We start from the raw sequence: 10131 nt of genomic DNA on the forward strand, positions 1-10131 counted from the left end.
CATAATCTTTTAACAACGTCTATGAAAAACAGGTTTTGAAACTGATTTAAATCAGGTTCATGTAAAACTGGTTCATATCGGTTTGTGTCAGTAAAAGAAGTTACACAAGCGTTTCAGAATGAGTATGGTCATTTTTTTGACTCCTTAAGCTACTAGCAGAACAATAATTTAAGCATGTTTCGCGCCAGAAAAATTATCACCAGTACAATAGCTCACAGAGTTGTTTTTTTCAAAACTTAATTAAAGATTGTCCCAAGTACTAAAACTCAATAGAGAATCACAACAAGTCCAATGGTTTACAATCTGTAGATATTTAGTGGATGTAATGCAACTAGCATATTACAGAAATATCACAATGAAAAAAAATGATGCAGCAATCAAAACGCAGCTCAGCATTTACCTCTAAACATTTTTCCTCTTGATTGTTTTTTGATTCCTCACAATACAGAGCCAATAAACTAATTAATAATAGTTAACTACTCACCATCAAAAATGCTTTACACCAAGCCCACTAACATTGTAACACGCTGCACTTGATTATACACAAAGGTAGTATGGGTGTATTAATGCAGTCATTTCAGATCTAATACCACCTAGAAGAAGTGGTATTTTTCAATATAATTACCTGCTTTTAGACAGCCTTGTCTGTTTTTAGGAAAATAATATGATCTTTTTTTATTCGAAAGCAATACTTATCTTTTTTTTCCAGCTACTGTCAGTTTCATGATATTCTCATTCGTCAGGCTGTGATTCCATCACAGCCTGACGAATGAGAATATCATGAAACTGACAGTAGCTGGAAAAAAAAGATAAGTATTGCTTTCGAATAATTTATTGGTATATAGCTGCTCCAATATATTTGTTGAGCACTCTAATTTTAGTAATACTAGCCCATAATTCTTAGGAATTTATAGTTGATCTTTTTTTATGTATTTTACGCATTATTTTATTATAGCACATTAATTACTGCACACATACTCACACAATTGTATATACATGTATACACACACGCACGCACGCACACACAGTCTTGTAAACGCATGCAATTGGGGACGCAATATTTTTACCATCACTTTGAGGACAATTTTCATCTGTCATTAAGAGCTTTAAAAAATAACATATTAAAATATTTTTTGTTGGGTTTACAAATGCACTGATTTTTGGAGCTGTCATCTTATCCGTTTTTCAGTTATAGCTCATGAGAATTTAACACTAACTTTGGGGACGTCACCTCACACACATGTATGAAATTTTTATTTAATAAACGGTGACTTTTGCGTAGAGAAGATAACTCCGGCTTATTTTTGTTTATTCAACCATTTTGGAGTTGTCGGTATGTGATACTTTTCCCACACTTCCGTAAATGTACTTGTAAAAGTTATCCATCACTTAATTTTTCCCCAAATATCAACTTGCTTCACAGAATTTACGGTGATCTGTTCAAGTTAAGGTTTTGAATTGCAAACAGCCAGGCCTGGGTTGCAGGCTGATGTCTATCTAGATTTGAGACTTTTCAACATTTAACGCGAGTATGTTCAAGGTAAACATTTTAACATAGTTTTTATAGAACTCTTAAACCCTGAATAGGCAACAAATTTAATTACTATAATCGATAAAGTATCTTGCTACATCTCATTTTATCACTATCAAGAGCAGCCATCAGAAAATTACATTGCGCGATCATGAGTTAACTTTTTTAAACAAAAGTAAAAATAACCAGGCAAGCAAATGTGAGTAATTTTTTTTAAATCAGGGAGCCAAATAACTTTGGATATAGTCAATTTTAGTCGTAATTTTCTGTTTGGTTGCACACGATGATTACCACTTTTAATTTAAATTTTTGCGCAATTCCTTTGAAAGCCTTTCATGAAAAGCCAAGCATAGGCGGAGACATATTAGAATCAAGCTTTGGAATGAAGCATTGGTATCTCCAATATGCCTTATGTACGCCTAATAACTTTTACCTTATAAAAATATCATTATGTTTAATAAAACGGGTTACCCGTACCAAAAATTTGCCTTCTATTACATTTTCTTAAAAATATATCGAGTTGCCTATCTTTGCAAAAACCATACATTCAATTGTAATCTATTCAAATGTTAAATAACAAGTTTGACTCAATTTTTAGTGCAGATATGACCAAAAGTATGCAAAATAATTTAACCATTAGTTTGGGAGTGTTAAATAAATACTATCACGGCACACACTGATTGGAGCTATCTCGGTACTATTGAAATAAACTTTGTTCAATTTGAAGGTGTGTACGTCATCCAAATTATGTATGATACTGCAGTCAATGTTTTTTTGAAGTAATTGGCCAGTTATTGTAACTCCAAACCGTCAAAAATAGTCTCAAATATGTTGTCATACAATTTTTCTGATGTATGATGTAAACATAAAAGAAAAGTGTGTTTGTATTAGTATACAAGTATATTCGTTATTTAGGTACACTTGACAAACTATTACAAGTGCACACGATATCATAAATTCGCTCAATGCTAGTCTAATAGGGAGTCTGTACTTTTCACCATCAACTATTTAGAGGGCAATATGAACACAAAGGAATGTTTGGTATTTTAATCAGCAAGTTTGTAACAATTAGTTTAACAAATTAGTAGAAATATTATCGTGAAAAGATATCCCCATATTGGTTGTAGAAAAATTATCGCAGGTGTGTATGATATTTTTACCATTGATTTGGGGACACTGACTGATTATTTTCTTTGATATCACAGTCATCATCATTCCTAATACAATTGCTGCAAGATGTTTCAAACTTAATGCCAAAATATTAACCCTAATGAATATACTTCTTAAACAGTTTCCTGAGCACATTGACCAATTATAACAAAAGAGCACAGTCATTCATAGAATATGTCAACACCATTGCAACAATATGTCCCCAATTTGATGGTAAAATTATTCTCACAGGTGTGTATGATATTTTAACCATTGAATTGGGGACATTGACTGATTATTTTTTTTGAAATCACAGTCATTATCGTTCCTAATACCATTGCTGCTCGATGTTCCAAATCTAATGCCAAAATATCAATCCCAATATTTACGCTTATTAAGCAGTTTCCTGAGCACATTGATCAATTATAACAAAAGAACACAGTCAGTCATAGAATATGTCAACACCATTGCAACAATATGTCCCCAATTTGATGGTGAAATTATTCTCACAGGTGTGTATGATATTTTACCCATTGATTTGGGGACGTTGACTGATTATTTTATTTGAGATAACAGTCATGATCATTCTTAATACCATTGCTGCAAGATGTCCCAAATTTAATGCCAAAATATCAATCCCAATAAATATGCTTCTTAAGCAGTTTCCTGAGCACACTGACCAATTACAACAAAATAACTCAGTCAGTCATAGAATATGTCAACACCATTGCAACAATATGTCCCCAATTTGATGGTAAAATTATTCTCACAGGTGTGTATGATATTTTAACCATTGATTTGGGGACATTGACTGATTATTTTTTTTGAGATAACATTCATGATAATACTTAATACCATTGCTGCAAGATGTTCCAAATTTAATGTCAAAATACCAACTCCAATGAATATGCTTTTTAAGCAGTTTTCTGAGCACATTGACCAATTAGAAGAAAAGAACACAGTCAGTCATAGACAATGTCAACACCATTGCAACGATATGTCCCCAATTTGATGGTAAAATTATTCTCACAGGTGTGTATGATATTTTAATCATTAATTTGGGGCATAGAACAATTATTATGTGTGAACTCACAGTCCTTAACAATCTAAAAACGTTGCTGTAAGATGGCCGTTATTTGACAGCCAAATATCTCAGACATTTTTACGCTATTTTAAACATTTGTATGATTGCACTAACCAAATATGATAAAATAATGTGCAGTTTTAAGCCATGTTAATTCATCATGTCAAGATGTCTCAATTTGATCACAGAACTATTATCACATGTGCATATGACTTTACAATTTTTTGTAAGTTCACTTACAGTCACTAATCATTTAAAAGCATCTGGGCTGTGGTAAAATCTCTCTAATTTAATGGCACAAATATCACAGCAAGTTTTAGTTATATTTGAACCATTAGCTTGAAAAAATTGATCTATAATTGTAAGTGCACACTTATTCGTCACCCATCTTAAAGCGAATGTGTGAGAAGAATTCACCAATTTTGTGTCAAAACTATTATTGCAACTGTGAATGATATTGCTTCCATTAGTTTGAAACATTGACCAATTATTACCAATCTACACGCAGTGATCAAGCATCTCATAGCTATTGCGACAAGATGTCCCCAAATAGATGCTAAAATACCATCACCAGTGTTTATAATTATGTAACTATTCTGGGAAGTTGGCCAATATGCAACTCCGCTCGCAGTCATACAACAGCTCAAAGTATCTGTAACAAAATGTCCCTAATGCTTCTTTCATTATCTCCACAAAGCTTGTATGATTTTTTAACCATTTGCTCGGGGATATTGAGCAATTATTACAAAACCAGTTTGAGTGATATAGCATCTCAACGCCATTGTGATATGTTGTTGCTAATTTGAGGGTTCAAATATAACCACGAGTTTGCATGATCTTTTCACCATTGCTTTGAAATAATTGTCAAAATTTACTGGTGCATAAATAGTATTAATTCATATCAAGGATGTTATAAAAAGTTTCCATCAGTTTGTTGTTGCATTTGCTGACAAAGAATAAAATATCTCTAATTTGGAAAAATGAATACCCCAACAAATACTTATTATATTACAACCATTAGTTTGGAACATTACACAATGATTATAAGAGGATAATTAGTCACCACCAATCTCAAAACATTTGTAATAAGATGTTCCCAAATTGATGGTAAAAATATCAGTGCATGAACATTTGCTTGTATGGCCAATTGTTTAAAAACATAAAGCAAATATCATAACTGTGCATACAGTCATAAAATTTTTCAATGCTATTTCAATAACTACGAATATTATCAAAACCGTTAATTAAAATACAACCATTACTTTTAGAATATTAATGAATTAATTAAGTATACTTTCATCCATAAAAAAATTCATTGAACATTGAGAAATCGGAGGTGTGTTTGTTATTTCAACGATTAATTTTGCAAACACTAGTTTATAACCAAATAATAGAAATAGCATTGTGATAATATATCCTCATTTCGGTTTTGGAATTATTATCATGGGTGTGTATGACATTTAACCTATTAGTTTGGGATTTTTACCAATTCTTGTACGAAAATTATTAAGTGTATTAAAATATATTTATTTTCTTTCAAATATTAGCATGAAAGAAACTATTGAGCCTATAATTGGCACACATACACAAGACAACAACACTAATGCAATACAAATATAATATAATTTGTGTACAGCTAAAAGACAATATTGCAACTAAAGGTGAATTGCTGTCCGCTAAGTAGGAATTTGCCAGATTATCTTCAGAATCTGTGAAACAGAATACAACCTTTCAAACACATTTCACTTGCTATGCCTGTTTGGCTTTTAATTCATATTGAAGTTTTTAAAAATAAAAATAGACAGTAACTATCAAATTCTTTAAGTATTTACTAAAATTTTAAGTATAACATTTCAACGTGTAACTTTCGGCAATATCTTACTAAGTCAATGTTGTTTATGATAATAATCATCTATGTGAGCAACATCCAATAATATGAAATATTTTGAAAAGGTGATTCGTCTTTACCGTTAACTGTTGTTCACTTTACTTTTTCGATTCAAAACCCATTGCATAACTCTTTGGCAACTGTGCAGTAAGTAGATGGATTTTGAAAGCTGTTTAGATTGGCAAATATGTCTGCATGTCTTTAAAAAATGGGCATAGTGGAAACCATGTGATATAAAATAAAAGTGAGCATGACTATCTGAGGTTGCAAATAAAGTTTAAAATCTTGTGCCTAGGTAGATTTTTGACAAATTATTTGCAGTGTCTGTGAGATTTACAAGCTACCATTTCATTAACAACGTGTCTCACTCACTGAATCTGCTTGGTTTTTAGCTAACCATAAAGCCGCGCACAGACTAGAATATTATAGAACTGCGTAGACAGAAAATGATAAGTTCATTTAATATTTGTAAAGTGTATATGCTATTGAGCACAAACTTTATAAGAGTTTAGGATCTTATTTGTCTTTGATTTAGTGTACAAGCAGAAAATGTTATAATCTTGTCATTGTGCATGAGCAGTGCTGAATTTTACTGATTGCAGTATTGAATAAGTCTCTTTGTTCCCTAAGTTTAATTGATCCTTCTTCAATATTACATAATCATAAGCAGAAAAAGACATGTTCAATGTATGACAGGCAAAGTTTCAACAGTGATAAACATGTTGGCTCAGAAAACTCTCAAAGAGCGCAGAAAGTTTATCAATGCTGTGAGACTTTTTCAAAGCATTTATTAATAAAAAGGGGTGGCTATATACATGTATGAGCTACGCAAAGTAAAGTGAGATGAGTTTTCCAATCTTTAAAACTATAGGTAAGCTTTCCAACAAAAGTAGTCAACGGCCAGCTATAGAATAATTCTAAAAAAAATGTTTAGTTCAAATTAGCGATCACGATAGAACAATAAGTAGGTTATTGCACTATTGCTATCTAAAAATATTTTGTTACAATGCAATTTCTAAAAAGACTTGTGTAGTTTTTCAAACAAAATTACAAATTAACAAAACCGGAATTTTGGCTCGTGACCTTCTTTGAGTAAAAGACCAAAAGTAATAACTTTGTCAGCAGTAATAAAAAACAGTTGACAAGGATCTTCAGGCAATTTTGCAAGTGTGCCTTTGCGAGTTTTCAACAAGGGATCTACCAGTTGGTAATTATTGGTGCTCAACACAAGTTTTTGTTTAACTTCGTGTCTAAATTATCAGAAATATTTTTGCAAATTGGTATCATTCTTGCAGACTTTTTATTATTGTGAATTTTATAAGCAATTATCAGCCTCTCTTGCTTCATATAAAATTAGCATTTTAATTAAAACCGTTAAATATTTTTCAGTGTAGTATGTTATGGAGAGCATATCTTAAAAGAAAAAAATTCTTCTCTGGATGAGAGACTGTGTAAAAGTCGCAAACCATATAATCTTATTATTGCCTGCAAGTAATCGTATTGCATAATTTCCTTTGTTCTATTAATAGATCTTGTTGCTGTTTGATGTTGCATCATGATTACCTGGACCCTTGCTGCTTAATGTTTAGCAGAAAATAAGTGGAAAGTAATAATATTTACTTGGTTCAGGAGATTCTCTACCAACACTGAAAGTATACCAAAACGACGGATATCAAACAAAAATTATTAGAAAAACAACGGCACTAGAAAACAATTTTGCAATAATCACTCACTATTAGAGTTCTTGCTGTGCAAGCCGGTACATCAACCGAACTATCTAATGTGATGCAAAAGAAAAAAACTTTGTGAGTATGATATTCCAACAATCAACTTTGAGTATCATGCATTTTGGGTTTAAAAGGTTTTTCCAATTGCAATTTAAATTAAAAACTAAAGCAAATCAGTAAATACATGACTTCAAACCTTCCATAGTTGGGGCGATATAATTCTATTGTCTATCATAATTTTCTTCTGGTATAAGTTGCTCATGGTTAAATTGCATATAAATTGTCAAAATACTAAATTTCTCTTGAGAAATTGAAAAAGGTTTCATAAGAAATACCCTTCATATTGGTTTTAAAATATAACTGTTCAACTCTTTGTAAATTCGATAGTCCGATTGAAAAATTAATTTGCGTTCCATATTATGTTTTGTTTTTCATAATGTTATCAAATAAATCATTTGACAATATTGCCCTATGTCAGTATAGCGTATGATAACAGTAGTCTATGGGAACAACATCAATTTAGATGAAATATTTTAAAAATATGATTTGTCTTGATTGTTAGCTTTTTTTCATTTTATTTTTTCTATTTAAGATGTATGTGATAACTCTTTGGAAACTATGCAGTGATTTGATGAACTGCGAAAGCTGTTTAGATAGGCAAATACATGTATGTACGCATTTCCTTAAAAAATGGGCTTAGAGAAAATCATGTGATCTGAAATGAATGTGAGCATGACTATCATTAATCCAAAACAAATGTAATATTTCCTGTTTGAGGCTAGCTAGGTGATGTTGCAAATAAAGTTTAATTCTGGCACCTGGGTAGATTCTTAAAAACTATTTGCAGTGTCTGGGGATTTTGAAGCCACCATAACATTTACAACATGACTCACTTGCTGAGTCTGCTTGCATTTTAGCTAACCATAAAGCTTTGTGCAGAATAGAATACTGTAGAGCAAAGTAGACAGAAAATACTAAATTCATCGAATATTTGTAAATTGTATATGCTACCAAGAGCAAACTTTACGAGAGTAAACATTTGATTTGTCTTTGATCGGTGTATAAAGCATCAAATGCTATAATCTTGTTATTGTATATGACCAGCAGTACTGAATAAGTTTCTTTGTTTTCCAGATTTAACTCCTGCTTCTTCCATATTACATAATCAGAAGCAAGACACTACAGGCTCAAGATATGACAGGCAAATATTGAGAAGTGATAACATGTTGGGTCAGACAAATCGCAAACAGCATCAATATTTCACTAATGCCGTGAGACTTTTTGAAAACCGTAGAACTACCTTTTTGAAAACATATTTTGTGTTGGTGTAATTAAAGTTTTGCTTATAATAGTAACTTTGCCAAAACGGCAAACATTACTACATTTCGAAATACAACCTTAATGATATAATGTTTTATAGTTTGTAATCTATAATTACCGTATATGTTCAAAAATATCATAAAATTTGGTAGATGAAACCTTGATTATTTTGACATATTTTTTATGCAAACCAACGTTTAATTTTACCTTTTCTAGAAAAGAACATCTAACTTTGCCTAATACTCTCTGCCATCTGATGAATATGCTGGTAATAATGCTTACCAAGTTTCTAAAAAAAATAAAAAGGTAATTTAAAAAGCATAAACAGATATACAGACCAAAATGAACGCAAAATAAACATTTTAGTTCACTTGTTAGGTTTTGTTGGCAAACTTGAATATCTGCCTCCTACTACTGAAGCTCTATAAAACGGCTAAGCTCTTAATTGCCACACAATTACTGCACAAGGTTCAAACTGAATACTAAAAGTTTTAAAATTCAAAGGCTCCATATACCCCACTTAATTGCTTATGCCTATGCATGTACTACTATTTCTTACAAAATCATCACTGAAATATGTAAACTCTCACAATTCATGATAACAATAATACAATAACATAATGATCATGATATTCTAATGACAGTTTTGACTGTTGGTAGAACCACATTAATAACTTTACTTATCATTATAAAAAGCATCAAAAATTATTATAATAATAACTGAAAATAGAATAAAGTTGGAGAATTAACTGACTCACTAAAATAACTATTAATTGTCAGCTGGCGTGTCTGTGTTGATGTTACAAAACTAAACATTCGTGTTACAATAATAAAGTTCAAATTTAGGATTTTACAAAAACTTTTGATATTCTCCTTCTTTATGGTATTATAATGCTGACCTTTCTTGACTTTTCTATGCAGAGCAATATCAGCAGTTGTATGACATAAACGAGTGTAAAAAATATATGAAACGTGTTTTAAGCTACCTTCTTTAAAACTTATAATAATTGAAACATACTTTTTTCACACAAGTCCTAATTCAATATTAAATAAAGTTTATACTGCTTTTCGACAACTGTATGTTTTAAATAAATATACTGTAAATTGACTAAAATAGCATGAACAACTTACCAAATGTGACGTGCTCCCTTACATGTAGTTTTTTCTGCTGCTATCAAGCTCTAGTTGGCTACATGGGTGAAAAACGAATAGTCCTAACAGCAACAGCAACATTATAACAGCCACATTTCTGTAGCTGTTATATACTGTGGTTATACTTTTGCCACTGTACTTCAATAAGTTTGAAAAATCAAATCATTTACTAAGAAATCATCTCTCAGGTATTGCGTTTGGATACAAAGTTTCAAAAAAAGATTTATTTTGTGACCGGATGGAACGGCAGCAAAAATATGAATTGTACTGATTATAGAAT

The sequence above is a fragment of the Watersipora subatra genome, chromosome 6 (genome assembly GCF_963576615.1).
Source record: "Watersipora subatra chromosome 6, tzWatSuba1.1, whole genome shotgun sequence".
NCBI classification, from domain to species: domain Eukaryota; kingdom Metazoa; phylum Bryozoa; class Gymnolaemata; order Cheilostomatida; family Watersiporidae; genus Watersipora; species Watersipora subatra.